At 47.5% G+C, this 20,526-nt stretch overlaps 2 long non-coding RNA genes across 2 annotated transcripts; one reads left to right on the top strand and one right to left on the bottom strand.

Moving 5' to 3' along the window:
• Nucleotides 1–214: 214 nt before the first annotated feature.
• On the bottom strand, nucleotides 215–19,073 carry LOC135410929 (uncharacterized). Its single transcript, XR_010428938.1, has 2 exons — nucleotides 5,694–19,073; nucleotides 215–2,400 (listed from the first exon to the last, which is right to left on the bottom strand). It is a non-coding gene; the product is annotated as an uncharacterized LOC135410929 (long non-coding RNA).
• LOC135410930 (uncharacterized) lies at nucleotides 2,417–5,438 on the top strand. The gene is made up of 2 exons (XR_010428939.1): nucleotides 2,417–4,816; nucleotides 5,133–5,438. It is a non-coding gene; the product is annotated as an uncharacterized LOC135410930 (long non-coding RNA).
• Nucleotides 19,074–20,526: the final 1,453 nt, after the last annotated feature.

Raw genomic sequence — 20,526 nt, forward strand, 5'->3', positions numbered from 1 at the left:
AAAAATCCATTCCGCAGGCTCGAAGGCCTTACCCGCATTTGCAAAGCCCTGTATCACCAGCGTGCTTGTAACAAATGTGGGTAGAGACCTTTCCCAAATCTTCATTCGCGAAGACTGGCCATGATTAGCTTGTAATCTGTGATGAGGGGGTGTGCTGGTTTAAAGGTAGACTGGCAGGAGAAATGAACCCAGCTCAAAAGTGATTATAAATCAGTTACAATTTAATAACAATAATACAATAAATACAATTATACGGACAAACAATTGGTTTTAACCCACAAAACCCAGATGTATAACCCAACACCCTGGGGCACGAACAGAATGGTGTTCGTTGGCCCCTGTGCTGAGCCCGATATGGTCCCCCTGAGTCCAAAGCAAAAGGAAAGGAAAACCTGTTGGTGAGAGTGCTGGTCGTAGTCTGGTCGAGGGTGGTGATCGCAGTCTGGTCGATAGTGGTGGTTGCAGTCCAGTCGAGGTTCTGGTCCTCCTCTGGATCCAAGGAGTCAGGCCCAGAAGTCCCAAGACCCCAAGATTATATACACTCAGGTTCGAGTGGGAATGCCCAGTACCTCCCACAGCACGGGGAGTTCCAAATGGGTGATAGCGAGTCGAGTCGTGAGATATTTTTGGAATCCTTGATGGCCCATTAGCAACATGACCCCTCAGGCTGGGTGTGGAGGTGCTAATGACTCCCCGGAGGAGAGTTATCACACCTGAGTCATTGCTGTGAGGATAGGAACATCCCCCTATCTCACAGGCTTCTTAACACCCAGCTTATAGCCTGAGGGGTCAGGTGTGCTCTGGGCAGCTGCTGCAAATGGTCTGTTGTTAACAGGTTCTGGAAAATGACATAGAGGGTATAGAATACACAGTTTGGGTTACACCGACACAGTGATGAACTGGTCCCGGCTGCTCTAAGTAGGACAGGGGGCCATTTAAAAAAGCATCATGCTCTTCTGCAGCAGTTTCAGGTGATCCAGCTCCTCCCAGCCATACAGCTGCATGGGTTTCTGGGCAGAGGCCCATGTATAACAGCTATTCTTCTTAAAAGCTTCTCAAAAATGCCAATGGGCAACCCAGCACCAGTATTTCCAGGCTTACAAAAGGGTGTGATCCCATCCTGCCAGCCTCGAGCACTCTAGGGCTGGTACCTCCCACCTGAGTTTGGGGAAAACCTTTCATTTATGGATCCTGTCCAGTCCAAAAACATCACTAATCTAATCAGAGGACAGGACTAACTAATCAGAGACAGGAGGAATTCCCGGGATTCCCCCGACATGTAACACCTAGTACATACTGTGTGGTCCAATCAAAGCTCAACAAGCTTGATGCCTTTGGGGGCTGCTCCAGAGAAGGTTACTCATGTATGCCTTAAAGAAGGGGAGAACCCTGTATGATTTTGTTCCTGCACACCTGAGCAGTGCTCTGCCCATCTAGGTTTGCTCCTGAAAAGGCTTAGGATGTGTAAATTTTGTAATGCAGCAGCTTGGGAAAAGAGGGGGTGCTATGTCCAGCCATGTGACCACAAGCACACTTGGACATCACCTGATGGATGGGTAACAGTTCCCATGCTGTTGCAAGTCCAGCAGCATGACAAGCTCTGTGCCCACTTCTCCTGGGCCAAGTGCTGGCCCTCAGAGTCAGATATTGTGATTTGGAGCCTGAAAATGCCCCTGAAACTGCCAATACACATACAGAGTTATCACTGGGGTAATCAAGACGTTGCACCAAGACCCAAGCAGGCACCTCTGCTGGCATTGTCTGCCTGTCCTGACCCTCCTCTGCTGCTAATGCCATCACAAATTGCTCTTGTCTGGGATACAATGGCAAGTCAAGGATAGGAAGATGTGACGGTTCACAAAGCAATTTGTTACTTCCTCCAGGAGTCCTGCATACAGCTTTTTCCCTTAAGTCATATCAGGATTTATCTTCATTATTCATACTTCCTCTGAGAAAAATTCTTGGTTCTAAGGAAGGGATTCACCAACTGGGACATCACCTATATGGCTGGAACTAGATGTAGACATGAGGACTCAAGCCTGCCCGTGAGCTTCAATCCAGGAGTGCTGGTGAGGTTGGCAGAGCAACTCATGCTTGAACTTGGGGGTCTGGGATGCCTCACATCCACTGGTTCAGAACACTCTTGCAGATCCATTCCCAAGTCCATGCTGTCATCACTGTTGTACCCAGTTGCAGGGCACAAGGAAGACATGAAACCTGGCTCAAGGTCTGGATTTGTAAGCAGAGGTATTTCACCTGCAGACCACTGGTGCTTCCCACGTCCACCTGGGCACCAGCCCAGCACTGGCAGACCTCAGCATGGCTGCTGTAAGTGTTGCTATTATCACTCAAGTATTGTCATAGCACCTGACAGCCTTGTCTTCAGAGTCAGTGGCATACCTAGGAGACAAATTATTCAGTCTCAGCTGTTTCTACACGTGTAGGCCAGGTTCATCTTGCATCACTCCAAGCTTTCTGCCATGCAAATGCCCTGCAGCTACTGAGGTGACACCACAGAAGAGGTGGAGCACTAACACTGGAGTGGGCAGTGGCCTGGTTGCAAACAGTGTTCTAACATTCTTGTATTTTAGCTCCTTGCCTGGGAGCTCTTGTGTAGCTTAGTGGAATTCAAGCAAAATTAGACAACAGCTGCAGAAGGGACATTTCCCACCCCTATGTTGCAATAAACCCCATCAACATGTGGGTATCATCCTAACATGATGCAGTGCAGCCCTTGAGGAAGAAGAGGAGTCCATCAGCAGAAGTGTGGAATAGCTCCCTTCCTGAAGACCCTCTGGCATTGCATAATGCAGGCTGCATGATGGGTCTTAGCGTTTGTCTCTGTTGCACTACTGTGCTGGTGAGCTTAGGTCTTAGGTGGTCTTAAGAAGCAGCTTAGCAGTAGAAGCCGTCTCTGTGCTTTATCACCCCAGCATGACACCATCTGGAAAAACAGCAGCAGATGTCTGCTTGGTGAGGCTGAGGGAGAGATTAAGGTGCTTACGGCCAATGGGAGAGGTAGCAAGGGGAACTTTAGCCATTGTGTTTCCAAGCAAGGTGCCTTGCACAAACATGTGCCACCCGGGCAGAGGCATCAGGAAAAGAGAGCTGAGAACATCTCATGTTCTCATTACCCAGTGATATAAATATGTGAGAAAAGAGTGAGAAACCATCTCCAGAAATTGCTATTTTGGTGAGAGACAAATTGCAAAGGCAATTGCTCATACAGTTGTCCCTGCAATCAAGACAGAAGGCAGCTGCAAGAGGTTTGGTGGGATTTTTAATGTGAAACCAAGCAGAGGAAGTGTGAATAAAAACCTTGCAGAGATGAGATTTTGCTTATTTACACATAATTAGGAGACTCTTGGCAAGGTGTGCCCTCCTAAGTATTCCCCTATCTTTCGCTGAGATCTCTGACGCCAGCTTGCAAGAGCTGCAGTCTTCTGCACCTAACAATGCATTCAGTGACTCTAAGTGACATTTAGGGACCACCATCAACTTACAGATGGATCAGATCCCTGGTGCACCCTTAGCGCACTTATCTCCTCTTGGGAGAATTAGAATTAAGCATCCTGGGGTCTTGCTTCCTCATCCTGGCTCTCACCCTCTCCCAGTTTCAGTCCCTTTGAGGGACCCTGCCAGCAGGGCTCCTCCCCACCTTCTGCTTGGCTTTGCCTCCATCCCAGTGACCACGTCATCCCCCCATAAAGAGGAGCCTGTGCAGGAGCCGGGGCTCATGCTGTGCTGAGAGGACTCATAAAGCTCCTTTTAACATGTCCAGTACAAAGCTGAGCCTGTTCGGCTGCAGGTTGGGGGCTGCCGCCTGCCCTTCCTGCCTCTGCCAGGCACTGAGTCATTGCCCCAACATGGGGCTGCCAGCCCAGCACTGTCAAGAGGGCCAGGGCTGGTGGCCAAGGGGGAGAAACCTGCCCTGCTCACTGCTGCAACAGCCAAAATGTGTGCCTCAAAGTATTGCTTTTTCCCAGAGATGCAAATAGGAAATATTGTGGAAAAGACATAAATGGCAGCAGAGGATAGTTGCAAACCATCGGGGGAAAGAGATAAGAGCCATGATGCTTGTTATAACAGAAAGAGTTTTCCAGACAAAACACAGACTGTACCATTCTAGAGAGAGTAAGGCTATAGTAATGTAAGTTAAGTACTAAGAGTAGAGTTAAGTTTGTGATAATGTTATATTGATGTGTAGTAGAGAGATTTTGATTATATTTTAGTTTATTGAAGATTGAATGTTGATTAGAGTTTTTCAGTTGTTGTGATATGTTGACATTTCACAGGAGCGAGGGGTGGAGTGTTGTAGTGGTTTGAATCTTGTTTTCCCCCAGAGGCTAAGAAAAGTGGTAGACCCCAAGGGGTGGAAACACCTGGAAGTTTTGAAGTTCTGTCCAATGGGCGCTCCTGCAAAAATGTCAACATTCCACAAGCTCACCGGAAGAGGAGAGTTGTAGTTTTGGTTGTTGAGGAGTGGTGGCCATGTTGTAGAGCCATGAGGAAGGGGCTCAGAGCCCCACAGGGGGGGCTTTGGCCCCCAACCCCCAGCGGGGGCCTGCGGGGACCTGGAACAGCATAACGCTGAGTTAGGTGCCTGTAGTTATGCCAGGAGATGTTTTTCTCCATGGGCGCAGAGCAGCAGCCGGCACTGACCAGAGAAACGGTGGCAGAGAGCCAGGACAGATAAGAACTGAACCAAACAGCAAACGGCATGCAGCACACAGAACTCCTGGAAGGAGACAGAGAGCCAAGAGAGAGCCAACAGCAGCAGATGAGAGCAGAACTAGCTCTACAGACAGAGTTTGGGGTAAGAACTGATACCAGACCCCCCAAAACTCCTTTGAGACCTCCTGGAAGGAGGAAGATGATGGACTCTTACTTGAAAGAGCCTTGGAGTGCTACAGCACTTACAGAGAGGAGCTGAGAAGCTCAAAGGCATCCTGAAGCTGGACCAGGACAGCCAAAGGAATGTGGAGGAGGGCTTCGCCCCCCCCACTGCCTGGAGACAGAGCACGGAGCTCTGCAAAGGGGAATTTGAATCCCCTGAGGAAGGGACTTTCACGAAGATGCCCCTGCATTTCGTGATATACCTGTGGTGATGCGAGTCTTGTCCCTGCTGGCAGTCCACAGGTGAGGCCTTCACTTGGACCAAAGGAGAGCCAAGGGGCTTGGAGACCCCCTTGTGTGTATTAAACAGAGATCCAGCTACAACAACCCAGTAACTGCTGCATGGAAGACAGAAGAGGAGCTGCTGCCCTAAATGTGGAAGGGATCTGTCCTTCTTTCCCTCCTGGACTTTTATTTGGAGGGGAGAAGAGATCTGATCCATTGTAAATACTATATGTCATGGTAGAGATAGTTGTGATTGTGTGTATGATGTATTATAATATTTATTTGTACAGTCATTGTAATATATTCCCTTTCCCCCACTTTGAGTCTGGCGTGTTTTTGTCTGGAAAAACCCATCTCACATTAGGTTGAGATGTGGGAGGGGGCTTAGACTAGGGAATTAGATTTTGGGGCTATCTCAAACCATGACATAAAGGAAAAGGAAAAGGGCAGCCACATGGAAAGGGTCAGTCATGGGGAAGAGGTCATGCGATATCTTCCTTGGGTTTGTATTTTCCACCATAACCCCCTTTCAATGCTGTTTTTGACATAAAGAAAGAAGCAAGGGTTTCTACCTGTTTCCTTTTACAAGACAGGAGAGGGAAAGTGGAAGATATTTTCCAGCTTGCAACACTCATGACTCTTGTGACGGGAGCTTCTTCCTCAAAGACCAGAGTTGTGACTGCAAAGAAATCTCCACTGTTGTCTAAAGCAGCACAAATAGAAGAGACACACTGTCTTCTGCCCATAGAGAAAAAAATTGTTAGAAGGTAGGTTTCAGCACTCTCAAGTTTTTAAAGCATGTTCATGATTCTATGATTTTTATGACACACTCATGCAGCAGGAAAGCGATGCTCACATGTCAGGGATTTTACTGGTGCCCAAGGAATCAAGGTGTTGGTTCTTTTGCTAGAAAAGTACAGTCTGGTTCCTTAAGGGTAAATGGAGACACAAGCCTCCTGCAGAGATTTGATGCACATCATGAGCAAAGGAGAGCGATAGATGCACTGTGATTTCAGTCTACTGACTATTAAGTCATAGAAATATAAAAATTAAATAAAGGGTGTGATAAAGTTGGGAAAAGGGTCCTTGCTCAGAGCCAGGAATATGAGGTGGGTTGGAGAGATATACTCCTGGCTCCTGTACCCTGACCATGCCTGCAATCCAGATACACACTCCCCTAAAGGCCAGTTAGAACCAGCAGGAAAGAGCAGCAGCCAATTTAAATTGAGCAAAATAAGAGACTTGTAGACGAAAAAATAAACCCCTTGAGCACTTCACCTGTGCCCAGGTGTGCAAGTTCAACAGCTGGGAGCCTTGCGCACTTGCTGTTGCAAAGACTGCTTCACACTCCTAACTAAGTCCCAGACGCATGGTTTCACTTAGTAATTGCCTTTTCAGATTGAAAAATTAAAAACAAGTGGTGAGGGGAAAGACGATCCAAGCAGCTTAGAAGTCTGCAAGTTGAGAGAAAATAACTTCAGCACAGCCAGAAAGAGATTCAGTGCAGGCAGGAGATTCATCCTCTCCATTTGTGGAAAGACTCTGTCTTTCCTCTCCCTTCCTCTTCCAGGTTATTCAAGACAGCAGACTCTGCCAGTGTCACCCTGATGTCCTTCTGAGAGTCTAAACCAAGGCAAACACCAAGAACCAATTTACAAATTGGCATCAGTGTTGCACAAACTGATGAAGGCTTCCCACACTCTGCCCTGTGCTCCGTCCAAATCCACACCATTTCTGTCTTCACAGATATCATGGGTGTTCTCTAACAAAGAAATGGGGTTTTGGCTGACACACTGGCTAATCATGCTGTGATCCCATCTGGACTCAGACACGGGACCTGTTCTTCTTACAGGTATCTGAGATTTTAGTATTGACCTCCGTCATCACAAGAGGTGGATCAGCTCCAGCTTTTACATCGATGCCATGCTAAACAATGTGTATTTGCTCTCCAAGAAAAGCCTGTGGTCTTGACAAGCAAGCAAAAGGCTTTGAAGGGATGAGCAGACTTATTCAGTGCTTGGAATGGCTCAGTCTCTCAAGGCCAGGGTAGGCCAGTGAGCATATTTCAGCTATGCTGACTCTGATACTACTGCTGTCAAGCAGAGAGAACAGGCTTCCCTTCCCCTGGTGGGACTGTCTGGCTCCCTCTGCGAAGGTGGTGGGTGTCTTGGGCACATCAAGGACATCCCAGAGATGCTCGCTGGTCTGAGTCAGCTCCCAGCCAGCCTCACATGGAGCAGCACCAGGTACTGCCTCTCCACTGCCCAGCCAGCAACCATGTGGAAGCCCTGTGCCTCTACCCACCCTCAGATCTGGGGAACCAGCCCTTCACACACACACACACACACACACACACACACAAATACACCCCTTCTTGTATTCTTAACTGAATTAACTGATTTTGCAGGCATGTGGGCTGGAATAGGTCTCACCAACAAAGCTATTTTAAACCAGGCTTCTCTTTGCCCTTTACTTTCCAAGGGTCAGCAATTCCCTCCTCCCAATAGGACGCTCTGCCCATGCACTCCACATGTGCTTGAGCACGGAGGCACAATGGGAAGGAAGTGCTGCAAAGCTGCTGGGCCGTCTGGGACTCCCACCACGGCTCTTGGCTCAGCCACCAGCTCAACTCTTTGCTCAGAGCCCTGGGGATGCTGGCCCTGGCTGGCAATCTCCAGCTGCAGGCAAGCCAACTGTCTGCCTGAAGACCCCTTAGCCACTCCATCTCAGCCAGCCAGGAATGGTCTCCTCTGGAAAACATCTGGCAAATCCAAGCTGGATAATTTCAGGCGGGGCAACCAGGATCTGCCATTTAATAAGCTCCTTCAACAGCACTGCAAAGTGTTGCAGGCAGTCACGAGCAGAACAGCCAGCTCAATCACCCCCTGACACCCTCAGTTTGCAGAGGTCCAAATTAACCTCACTGCAGTTCTTCCCCCTCTGCAGCTTCTGGAAGTTACTGTGTCCTGCTCCCTGAGTTCTGGCATCCCTCTCCCAAGGCTCCTCTGAAATGGCATTTCCTTGCAAGTAAAAGCCCAGGCAAACCATCTCCTCTCCGTCCCTTTAAACACACTCATGTTTAACTTCATAACCTTGTCAAGGCTGGTTGTGCTCTGACAGAAAACCTATGGGGGTATTCCCACCTCTGGACAACGCTTTACCTAATAGGAGATCTATGAGATTTTGTGGGGTGCTACTCTAGTAGCATAGATCTGCCTAGAGTCAGGCACTTGGCAGGGGAGAGGGAAAAGGAGAGGGTAGTTTCTCGGTTTAAGCTTGCTGCAGGTGGGCACTTAGCAATCTAGTTTACATAAAAAACTACTTAAATTTGGTGACAATTCTTTCCTTTCCCCAGTAATAAAAAGTGAAGCCAACCCTGCTGCTCATGGTAGTAACTTTTAACACCTTTCCTTAGAAAAAAGCTTGCATATACATTACATTCTAGGCACACAATAAACACAGAAATCAGATGGGAAACTGCTCAGAGAACCACCAGACACTGATGCGCAGAAAGTTCTCACCCAGCTGAGCTCCCTGAGAGGGAGCAGCCTTCGCACAGCACTGGTATGGAAGTGCTGCCAAGCGTCAGTAACTGCTCCTGAAGGCCTTGCACAAAGTTGTCATCAAGATGTCAGGACCATTCAGGGAGTGTGCAGGAGCCAGGACAGAGTGCACTCCCCACATTGGATGGATGCAGTCTGCTCCTAAGGTGACTCCAAGTCATATGCAAAGTGACCAAGGGACTGTGACCCTTGTGAGATGCTCCAGTAGGCCCTTCAGCAAGAAGACCCTGCTCTGTCAAACACCCCAAAAACCTATACTTTGCCAGCAGGCAGTGGGGAAGGACCTGCAGCTTGGCAGCCCCATGGTTGGCTTCCTGCAAGCAAATTTTCCAGGATAAAACTCACCAACAGATATAGGTTAGATTTTGAGAAACTGCAACATTTCTGTCCAGGCACTGCAAGGGAGAATATGCTGCCCAGGCTTGGCATTTGCAGAAGCCACTAGGGTGAAGAGCTTAATCCTTACCCTACAAAGGCAGCTATCAGCTAAGGAGTGACACACTATTCCACTCCCTGCATCTCCGGTCTCTCTTCTGGATGCTTTCCTGAGGCTCTTTCATATATATAAAGGCCCAAGCAAAGGCAGCCCCGACTTCAGGGATGAAGAAATCTGGTCTTCTGCATCCCACTCATCCAGAAAGTCATTCTGCCCAAGGGAAATAAGAAACTGCCACCCAAAGTGACTGAAACATTTTTCCAGATCACCTCCTCCAACACCCATACCAAGTGTTTTCCTTCTTCCCACACTTTATCCTCTAACCTTCACTTTTCACATAGTTTTAACCATGCTCACTAGGAACTCTCATAGGAGTGGGAAACTCCACCTCAAACAGAACTGGGACCTAAAAAGAAGCCACCAACCCCTCCTCCAGAGGTGTGGAGGCTGATGGAACAAGCATCCAATGTCTCTCCAGTAGCAAAGCCTGTTGTGTAGTAGACCTCACCCTACTCTTTTCCAGAGTAGGTGGTATGTGCCACCTGACAAGGTTCCTCGGCCTACAGAGACCTTCCTGCTCATCCCCTAGGACAAGGATGGTTCATAGCCCAGCCTCCTTGAAATTCTGCTTTTGGGCAACAAGCAGAGTGCAGCGGACTTCTCTCCAGCTCTGGTCCACATGGGAGGGCAAGGCAGCTATTTACCCACCGTGAAAATGTCCTCTCATCTCTTGCTGGCTGGAGATGAGAAGGAAGGACCACAACACAGTACCTGTCTGCCAGAGATTCTTCCCTTCTCCATCACACTGACAATCATCCTCACCCTCCCTTTCTCCTACTTACTTAGTTTTCCTTTCACTTTTAAAGATTTGTCTGCCCCTCACCTCTCCTTCAGGCCCCAGGTTGTCTCTGTGACTCATTGCTGGCTGGCAAAGGTGGCTTTTCTCTTCGTGAAAGTGATTTTGCAAACCAGCCCTCACGTGTTTCGCAACAGGCAGACAGCCACCAGCAAATGGTGTAGTAAGTGCCTGCAATCCTAGCCCAGAGAACAAAATACAGTCTGTTTGGCTGCAGAAGGATCACAGAATATATTAAGAGCTCATTAAACTCACTTTGGTTGTGCTCCAAAGCATGTTGAAAGTCAGGAGAGAGTCCCCCATTGACATGAGCAGGTTTTGCATCAGGGTGCTGTTAACCTGGGTGCTGAGCCTGTTAACCTGCTGAGCCCAGTTGAGTCCTGGGGTTATGACTGTGCATGTAAGCTGTCCTTAATAAAGTAAAGAAGATGAACAGGCCTCCTGTGTTTAATAATCTGTGATGACTTATGAATCATCTGTGTTTGTTAATATCCATCTCATCTTTCTCTAGTTAGCCCCCAGCTTGTCCTTCCTTAACGAAATCGCAGTCAGCTTTCCTACAGAAGGTGAATTCCTTTCAGAGTTGCATTTAATTTGCTGCAAGCTAGCCCTTTAAATCTGGGCTTTTACATACAGTTACTCCAGAGAATATGAGGAATGCCTCTGCTGGTTTTTCACTGAGCCTATTTAGCCTTTTTTGGACAGAAGGAAGCATCTGAGAGGGAGAGCACATTTTTCCCCTCTTTGAATCACAGAAGGAACACCACAGCTCATTCCTCAAGTCCAGACTGCTTAACCCTTCCGATATCCAAGCGGTCCTCAGCTGCTCCTCTGGTGGCATTGGAGCCTCTCACTATCACTTTGCCTACTCCCTTGGACACATATTAGGTACTCTGGGAAACAAAAGTGTGGGGTTTTCCATCCTTTCAGGTCTATAGCCAAGATAGTTGTTCCCATCTTGATCCTGCAATACAAACCCCAGCCTGACATGCAGCCCCACGGCTCCTTACATAGCAAGGCCCCAGGCAGAGATTCTTCTCTCTCTGAAACAAGAAAAGAGTGTTTTTCCCTTCCCACTCATTTACTTGCTGCCACAACAGCTGTTCTCCACAGGCTTACTGAACAGCCCTCTGGCTTAACTCAGTTTTCAATTGCACTGAATTTGCATCCACATCACATGACTCAGCCTTTAAGCTGGCAACGAGCTCCCTAGGATAAGTGTTGCTGTAGGGACTGACTTTTTGATGACCATAACAATTACGAAAAGATTCCCTTGCCCTCTTCTCCTCACACTCCCATGGGATGATGTGGTATGTCACACTCTGGCTTGGAAAGCACAGGGAAGGTCAGAGCATCAGTTGTGGGACTCCAATTCCATGTATACACAGAAGGTGTCCTATATAATTTTTTTCCTAGTGTTCGAATAGACATTATGTTACCCATATAGGCAAAGTCAAGGATGAAAACGAAGCAGATCACATCTTCTCTCTGCCAGTGCCTGGAGAATGACAAAAGCTGTTCAGATTTTACAATCACGGACGCTGGGTTTTTTATATGCTGTCCTTAAGATAAAACAGTCCCCAAGATGACTTCAGGTAAGCTGACCTTCAGATGTACTGTTTTAACTGAGATGGTGATTAAGATGGTTTTTTTGGGTAAAAGCCCCACTCTTAATAAAAAGAAAATACCACATGATAAAACACTGAAAACAAAGTCTGACAGATGTGCCTATTTGAAAGGCTGCAAAGTGAAATCATGTAGCAACAATTTTACAGTGAAAGAAACAATTGATTTCAAGTGCTAAAACCTATGGGGACTTAAAAGAATTATCACATCTCAGCTCAGCCACGTCAGCATCCACACCTGCACTCCCAGCAGTGTAAAAGACCCAGTGATGAAGCAGAACTGTCTACCAAGACATGATTACAACTGGTCTCTTACCCCAGCAGGCTGTGCCAAGACACAGGGAGAGCATCCAAGTGCTAGGGCTAAACGTTCACCATCAGGAATATAGCATCTGTGCCCCAGACCACTCAACAGCATACACTTCATCTCAGTTTTGCATGAGTAGAACATCTAATTCTTACCCAATTAGCCATGGTCGATAGAGTTTATGTTGTCTCTGTGCAGCAAAACAGGCAGTATGTGGTCCAACACACAGTTAGTGGGACACAGAGACAGGCAGCTCCTGATGTGGCACAAGGCTCTCCCATCAGCCTGCCAAAAGTATTTAATGAATCTGAATCAGAAAAGTTTGCATGGGTCATTAGTGCCTTGCATCATGGGGCTGGGATATTTTTTGATGTTGTTACCAGGAGCTTTCAAACCACAGCCTGCAGCCCAGGGAACAAACATTGCAAAGGACAGGAAGCAGCACGTGACAGCAGTTCTGCATGTGACGAGCAGAACTGTTGCCCTCACTTCATTCTGGAGAACAGGGCCTTGAAATACAGTTATGTGAGGACCACACATGTGAAGAGACAAATCTCAGCTACTCTAACATGCTTCCAGAAGAGCCTAAGAACTTAAAACATGACAGTAAAAGAACAGCATGAAAAAGACCTACATGGTTTAGCAGTACCCAGAATGGTAGGACAGCAGCTGTACAAGGGAGAGCAAAACACTTCTAAACTGACCAGACATACTTCTGCAATTGTGATGGTTTCTGCAGGTGGTCAAAAGGACAAGAACAGGCCATTTCCGGTGACAGCTTCATCAGCCTATAGTAGCACCAGGACTCACAGCCACTTCACCAAAAGTTTAATGTTCTTCTTGTCACCATGACCATCCTCAAGGCCAGGACTCCTTTCTGCAGCACTGCTCAAGCACACACTGCAAAGACAGCCCCTAACTCAAGCAGCTTAGAGACTGAGAACAGATGGTTTGTGTTGTAAGGAATTAATTGGTAGCCTTTGGAGGAGAATCAAGCATGGCAGCTGTTGACACAGGTTTTTTGCCCAGCAATGAAATACTTCTGCCTCCAGGGAGGAGCATGGCAGATGCTTCTGCAGGGATCTTAGGCACAGCCACAGCTGGGAAAGGTGGTGGCAGCTTATAGCAAGATGCTACCACACCCCAAGAAACCAAGGATGTTTCAGCCCAGAAGTCAACTGTGTTGTCATTTGTTGAAGAACACTCACTCACACATTCACCAAACACCTACTAGGGCAGAAAACACACAGCAATTTACTCCTGACCTGTAACTGAGGAACATTTCTGGTGGATCACTGGCTACATGCAAAACCCACAAAGGTCAGAAGTGAATTTCCACCCATGCTACAGGCCTAGTTTCCCCAATATATCACAGACCAAATGGATGAGCTACAGAAATAGGTCAAAGGGAAGCAGACATTATGTCCTTGTTGGTCAGGCTCAGGCACCTAACTCCCCTCTAGTCCTCAGAAAAACCCAGCTCTCTCCTCTGAAGAGATGCTGAAGTGTAGTATGCTGAGGGAAGGGGCTTTCCCAGCACTCTCCTTTTCAGGAGTCCCTGTAAACACTGAAGTACTGATGTGCTGATGTGAGATGCAAGTAGCCTAGAGGCTTGTACCTTCCCAGTCCCCACCATTTTTCAAGGATGGGTGCAGAGCAACCAAGGAGAACAAGAGGAGGAAAGATTACCTCCAGCATACTCTGGAAGAGGATAACCTGCTAGGGAACAGCAATATCACTTCCAGCTCTTCCCAGGGGTTTCCACACTTTCTTTGGTTCTAAATAGAGAGGCTGGAGACAACCTCTGGCTGAGGCAGAGATGTGGCTTAGCTCCGCCATGTTACAGCAGGCAGGAATTCCCCAGAGCCCCACACCATGTTGTTGTGGCCCTAATTACCCATTCCTTAAATCATATGAAGGCTACAGCCTTTCTTGCAAGCAGTTTTTACTGCCCTGGCATGGGGGTGGTTGAAGGAGCCAACCCTGCGGCAGTCACACACGTACCATCCCCTAAGCAACCCGCTGCATGCCACCACCTCCAGCCATGGCCCAGCTGTCACTGGGAGAGCACTGCTCAGTTTCACTAGGCCATGAACCAAACCACACGTGCAACCAGGCTACAGACAGACTGGCCTTGTCTCATTTAGCAGGAAAGCAGACCGGACCTTTCTCACGCAGACCAGTTTGTCCTTACATTCAGGCAAACAAGAAGAGCCAGTTTCTCACCCAGGTTGCCCCAAGCTGAACCCACAAGGAAGGTGAGAAATGAGAAGAAATAAAACAAAAGAAAGTATTTAAAAAATCTTCCTTCCAGTGCCTTGAGAAAGGCAAAAAATATGGACAGACCATGGCTGGACTTGCCAAGACAAGGCCATGAGCTGTTCTGCACTGAGCAAAAAAAGCAATAACCCATTTCTGAAAAAGCAAGTATCTCTCCATTCAACCCAGCAAAGCTATTAATGAAACTGCTATTACACTCAAAGAAATGAGCACTTCCTCAGGAAGTGGGAATATACAGTGTGAAAATGTGCAAGTGGAGGAGGCAGAGATTTACCAGTAAAAATGCCAGCTGCCTTCTTGCCTCCTCAGGGGCTAATGCCAGCTAACCCCTTCTGCTCCTGTCTTCCCCTTCACTAGGTCAAAATAAGAGTTTCTGACTCTGGGACAGTGTTATACCCCTCTAATAAGGGCAAACATCTCCCCAGCAAGACAATCAGAAAATGGAACAACATTAGAACCTGCCTGGTGCATCATTCACACTCATTTAGGCCAATTCTGGTGGGCTTCCTTGCCCTGAAATACACTGTCATTACCTTCAAAAGCTGCATGCCAGCAGAAGCAGCTGCACATTTCTCAAAACCCTTCTCTGATACCAGCCTTTGTAGCTATTCAGACAAAACATGCCTGTACCCAAAATCCTAGAGCAGTTCTTGGGAAGTCCACCTAACTAACGTCTCTGACCATGGCTACATGTGGTGTCAGCAGTGACACTTAAGCCATCAGTTTTACAAGGTTATTTTTATCCTGGATCGATAAAGGAGGAGGCAAGAACAGGGAGCGTTAGTTAAGCCTGTGTTCCTGCAAAGAGAAACATTTGGCAAATGTTTCCCCAAAAGCTTCTTTTGTTTGAGCAGGGAGAGGGTGGGTGTTCCTGAACAGCATCAAGAAAATTGATGGAAATGAAATCTTGTCAAGCAGACCGTAGCAGACTTAGCAGTACATTAACACCCAGGGATGCTTCCTTTTGCTTCAGAAGAATGCGGTAACAGAGAGCCTTCCCCAGCATCAGCATGGGAACAGCCATCCTGCTTGGGATGCTTGACATGCTCCAGGCCACTGCAAGGGTGATATTAGCAGTCCACACACCAATCCACAAACCAGCTTTGTCCAAAGACTGTAATGTAGATGTGCCCTAAAGGTGCAAGTTACATCTTCTACAGCAATTACAGCAGTTTAGAGATGAAGAAATTAAGCTAATGACTTTCACTGTGCCTGGCTTGTCTCCTCATCCTTCTTCCTTTTACTGTCCCTAAGAGTGGGATCAAGACAACATGAGAGTTTGAAAACTATCAGCCACTTTTTTGATATGATGGAACAAGGTATGTCTGGGTTTTGGGAGGATGATGAAGAATCCATCAGGAGAGAAGAGGGTTTTAAGCTGGAGCAGACACATGGTCCAATCCACCACACAGCCACTGATGGGACAAGGCTTGGCAGAAATCACATGGGTGACAACCCTCATGCTGTGGATCAAGGCAATGCAGATGAATCCATGCATTCAGTGTTGATGAATCTGTGGTGTTCAGGCAGGAACTGCCAAGCTGGGCCCCAGGAAGTTAAGGCTGCTGAGATCCCAGAAGGAGGCTCAAATCAGAGCCCCACCATGTCCCTTTGCTCCACATGGCAGCAGAAACCTGCACTGGGAGTGGAATGTTGCTGATCCCAGAGGGGCCGTGGCTCTGCAGGAGTGCTGGCAAGGGATGCCTGCCCACCTTGTCCTGCTGCTGGGCAACTGGGCTACTGCAGACCCATGGTGAGACTTAGAAAAAAGAAACTGTAAACCTGTAACCAGCTTGACTCAGGAAAGCACTAAAAGATGAGAGATTAGACATGTCATTAGTATACAAAGAGCCCTGTTCTTTGTACCTGCCCACAAACACCAGTGCTTCAAGCTGAAAGGACCTCCTGTTTTGCAGGCAGGTGCTAGATAGGCTCAGTGCATAAATCCCCAAAGGAACATTGCTGAGACCGTGCCTCTTGGCAGAATTACACAGCAGAAAGAATCGATGCTGCTTCCTCTGCTTTATTACACCATAGTCCCACCCAGAAGCCTTCCTACACAGCTCCTGGAAATGGGCTGCACAGAAAATTAATTCTTCAAACATCTGTTATCTTCTCTCTGTGCAAATACCAGGCTGCTGATTGACAAGGAAAGGATACAAATATTTACAGACAAGGTGAAGGTGGGAGCTTTGCCAGACATTGTGCTTGTGGGTGCTGCTGGGCAGCAAATGAAGCTGACAGGGTAGCTGTGGCATGTGCTTGCTGCAGACACAGACCTGGCAAATCCCATTTCAGCAGCAAATAACTTTTTCTTAGACTGATTTCAAAACATTTGGTTTAAAGCTGAGATGTTGATCCGAACAAAGCTGAAGTAGGGGTGAGATCGATCCTATTAACCTGCCAAGCAATCATAGGCCATAGCAACACACGAGGTTCTCCAGCACACCAGCCTCAGCACAGCACCCCACATCAGGCTTTGGTGTGACAATAAGCCTGCTCCCCAGCAGGAAAGGCTGGCACTGCTGCAGGAAAGATGAGCAGCCAGAGGAACCCCTTACCATCATCTCTCAGACACCACCAAATGCCCAAACGACACTCCATTAGGTAAATTCAGTCTTTTCCTGTCCAGGTGGCCACGGAGCTTGAACATTCCTCCTGTCCTCATATAGATCAAATGGATTAAAGTAAGGAGGAGGCAGTTTCTGGGTTGACTGAGAATTGGAACCATCACTATTAGGATGGTCCTTGGTATGGCTTCAGTCCATGCCAAGTAGCTTCATTTTGCATGTATCCAAGATTCAGCATAGGCCAGACAGCACTTCCAGCAGCAGCATGGACATGGCTACCCTGTTCTGGAGGTAACGTAATAACATACAGATTTGGCCAAACCTGGCCACAAAAAACCCTGCATATCTTTAACTTCTTTATAACAACATAGCCCCGTGGATGCTCATTTCCCCATTTGGAAACCTAAGGACAAGCTAGGGTGGGTGGACTCTTTTTCATTCCAGTTTTTGCATGCTCATTTATGAATTCCTCTTTGATCTGACCTTCACAGCCATCCAAAGCATGAGGCCAGTTTCCTGGGGTTTCTCCTTTTTACTTGGCTGGAAAGCAAGTTACGCTTATCAGGGCAATGCTGGCCACAGAATCAGAGCCTGACTTTGATGCTTAACAGGGAAAATTTCACTTAGACTTGCCTCAGTAAAGGAGCATATTCCTCTCAAATTTATAGCAGGGCCCCTCACATTAAAAACATGCACATTATAAAAAACCCCTCCTACCTGCTGCAGTGTCCTTGTCACAGCTCATCACCCTCTACTTTCTGCTCTTCATTTCCCAGCCTAAAGCTATGCTACAAGAAGCACCTCGCTGAAACATGCCAAGTTATTTTCCCAATTCCTGTCCTTACTGGTTCCAGGAAATCAGCTGTGATATTGCTTTCATGTATCAGATTTCTGGACTCACTCACTCATGGCAACAAAAACCATATGGCAAGAACACATCTTGCACAGCCCAACCAGGAGGCACAGGAGGCCTAATCAAGCGGCCAGGCAGGGATACAGGCCATGATGGAACCCATGAGGAAGTTCAGGGCAGAGTAAAGGTTTTCTTTACTCTCTCCTCCCACCAAGCAACACAAGCTTGTCCTCCACATGGGAACCAAGTGGCTGGCATGTGTGCACTCCTCATCGGCAAACACAACAGTCACAGTTATGGAGAGCTGACAATGTTGAGTGAGAAACAGAGCTTTTTGTAAAGCCAGAGTACCCATGATGTATCCATGTTATGTAGTGCATCCAGCTGACATTACAGGGACAGAAAATGTCTCTTCCATAGAGCTCAGCAGGATTCAACCTGCTCCCAAACCCACAGTGCAGCCCGGGGCATTGACTGACTTGTTGACCAACTCCCCATGGCATGCCCTAGGCAAAGTAGCTCAAACACATGTCCAATACAGGATGTTCCTCACCTCCTTGGGACAGCAAGGGACACCACCTATCACCATTGAAAAGTCACAGTACTATGCTGCTAGAGACTGCTGACACTGAGGGGGTACTGCCACACCTCCAGTCAAATCAGTGAGAAACGAGCACCCCATGTCATGGCACTGCCATGCTGCCCCCCCCCCCCCCCCTTGCAATTACCTGCAGCACAGACACCTGCACACCTCTACCCTACCTGCTTTGTCACACCTTTGCAGAGCTGCGGGACAGCCACTTAAACAAGGATTGTGTAATTTCAGCCTGAAGCTCAGAGTCACTCACTCAGCAAACAAATCTCCTTGCAGGACTGCCTTATGTTGTGGCTTTTGTAGGCACAGGAGGTGCACAGTGGCATAAAGGGGCAGACAGAAGGCAGGAGGTGCCCTCAAGGCTCTCATTTCCTTCTCTCTGTTGTGCTTTCAAAAGAATTGGTCCCTTTTTATGCCTCCTGCAATGTCCCCAGAAGTGCCCTACCTGTTCAGCCCACAGGGGAGCTGCCAGAAGATCCCAGATCCATTGCTCCAGGGCCAAGGACATAGATGGCTATCGGCTGTGCCTGCTCCCCAAGCCATGCTGCAGGCCTCTTCTTATCTGCAAAACCTGCCCTAGACTGGGTTACTGAACACCAAGCAGGAATATTCAATAGCACAATGCTAACATGGAATAACATAATTCCTACATACTTCCTGCCATGGGTGAAGCTGGGAGAGGAAAGAGGGGAGGAAGATGTCACCACCTCCATCTGTCACCAAAGCAATCTATCTCTCACCAGCTGTCAGATAGGATGCCTATCCTCCCAGTGTCCTTGCTCCTTTTTTAGCTCCTCTGTAAGCAAACAGAGCCAGGTGGTTTATTTACAAAGATTTCACCACTAATACACGGGATGCTTGTCTCCTACAGAGTGTTGGAGGAAATAAAGACGACTGGGAGAGATACGAAGCCTGGAGAAGGATTTATAACCCTTGAAAGGACATTTATATACCGGACTAGACTCATAACACCGAATGTGACACCCTCTGATTAATGACAGTTGTACCCCAGTTATCCCCAGTTGATTGTTGTACTGTTCTAATGTTATATGTACCCCCAGTTGTTGTTTTTTAAATTTGTCCTCCATATTGTCCCCTTCTTCTTCCCTCAGTTTTCCCGCCTTTTCCCTATTTTCCCGCTCCTCTGCCTGCCATTGGTCAGAGTTTGGTGCAGTGCAGAGGTAGCTGTTATTGGTCCTTCCCCCCCCCCCGTGATACCTAAACTCCTCCCCTCTTTATCCAGCTGCCCAATCACTTTGTTCCCCAAGTTGTCAGTCTCTTGCTCCTCCCTAGCCCAAGTTCCACCCCCAATCCTACCCTATATAAGTTGCTACCCCTTAAATAAACTTTGGCATTGCTTCACCAACCTCCACCGTGTAAAGAACCCTTTCTTGCAGTGCTCGACCCTATTCCCTTAACCCAGCGGGTCGTGGCAACAGAGCACTCCTTATTTGCATTGTACCTCCCTCTGGTTGTTGTGTGCACCAAGGAAGCTTTGGCAGTTTAAGGCTTGTGTACTCACACACCACATGGCTTCTATGATTAACCAGTTTCTTTAGACTAAATTATCTTGCCTGAGAGAAGTTTTTCAGCCAAGCATCACGTTTCTTCCTTCAGTGCACATTCTCCAGCTTGCCATTTCACTCAAGCAGACCAACATTACATGCACAGTTCCAAATATAGTAAATAAATATGCATTTTCACCTCTTCTACCTCTCTACTGAAGGCTGAGCCACACAGCATCCAGATGCCACGTTACATTTTGCACTTGATTTAATGCAGTCCAAACAATTTTCTACGTCACCCTCTCCAGAGCCCCTCAAAGTGTCTGATATAAAGAGATGGTGTGTGTATCCATAATACAAAAGATAGGCAGACACACAACCATTCAGTCCCTTTTTTGGAGCATTGCACCTCCCACCTTTCTCCTGCAGAATACCAAGCTCTGGATATTCTTTTTGCCAATCCTTGCCACACAGGAAGAAGATGCTGTCCTAGGGTCTAATGTGAGAGATTTGTTTATCCCTGAGCCATGTTCCGAGGCCTCTTCTTTTAAAGAAAGGATTGTCGGGTCCTCTAAAAATAAAAAACAGGTTCCATGCAACACACAGTTGCCAGAATGGTTGTCACTGACAACCAAATTGAAGACCAGCAAGACTATCTTTGTTTTCATTTATTGCCTTTAAGTCCTCTTTTTGCACACACATGAGGTAAAGGTAGGGGTTTTCTTTTTCACATTGTCTTGTTGACATCAGTAAGTGGTTTCCATGTCACCTTGCATGTTTTATAGACCACAAGACTAGAAACACCATGAGAACCA

This window comes from Pseudopipra pipra, chromosome 3, assembly GCF_036250125.1.
Source record: "Pseudopipra pipra isolate bDixPip1 chromosome 3, bDixPip1.hap1, whole genome shotgun sequence".
In the NCBI taxonomy this organism is placed as follows: domain Eukaryota; kingdom Metazoa; phylum Chordata; class Aves; order Passeriformes; family Pipridae; genus Pseudopipra; species Pseudopipra pipra.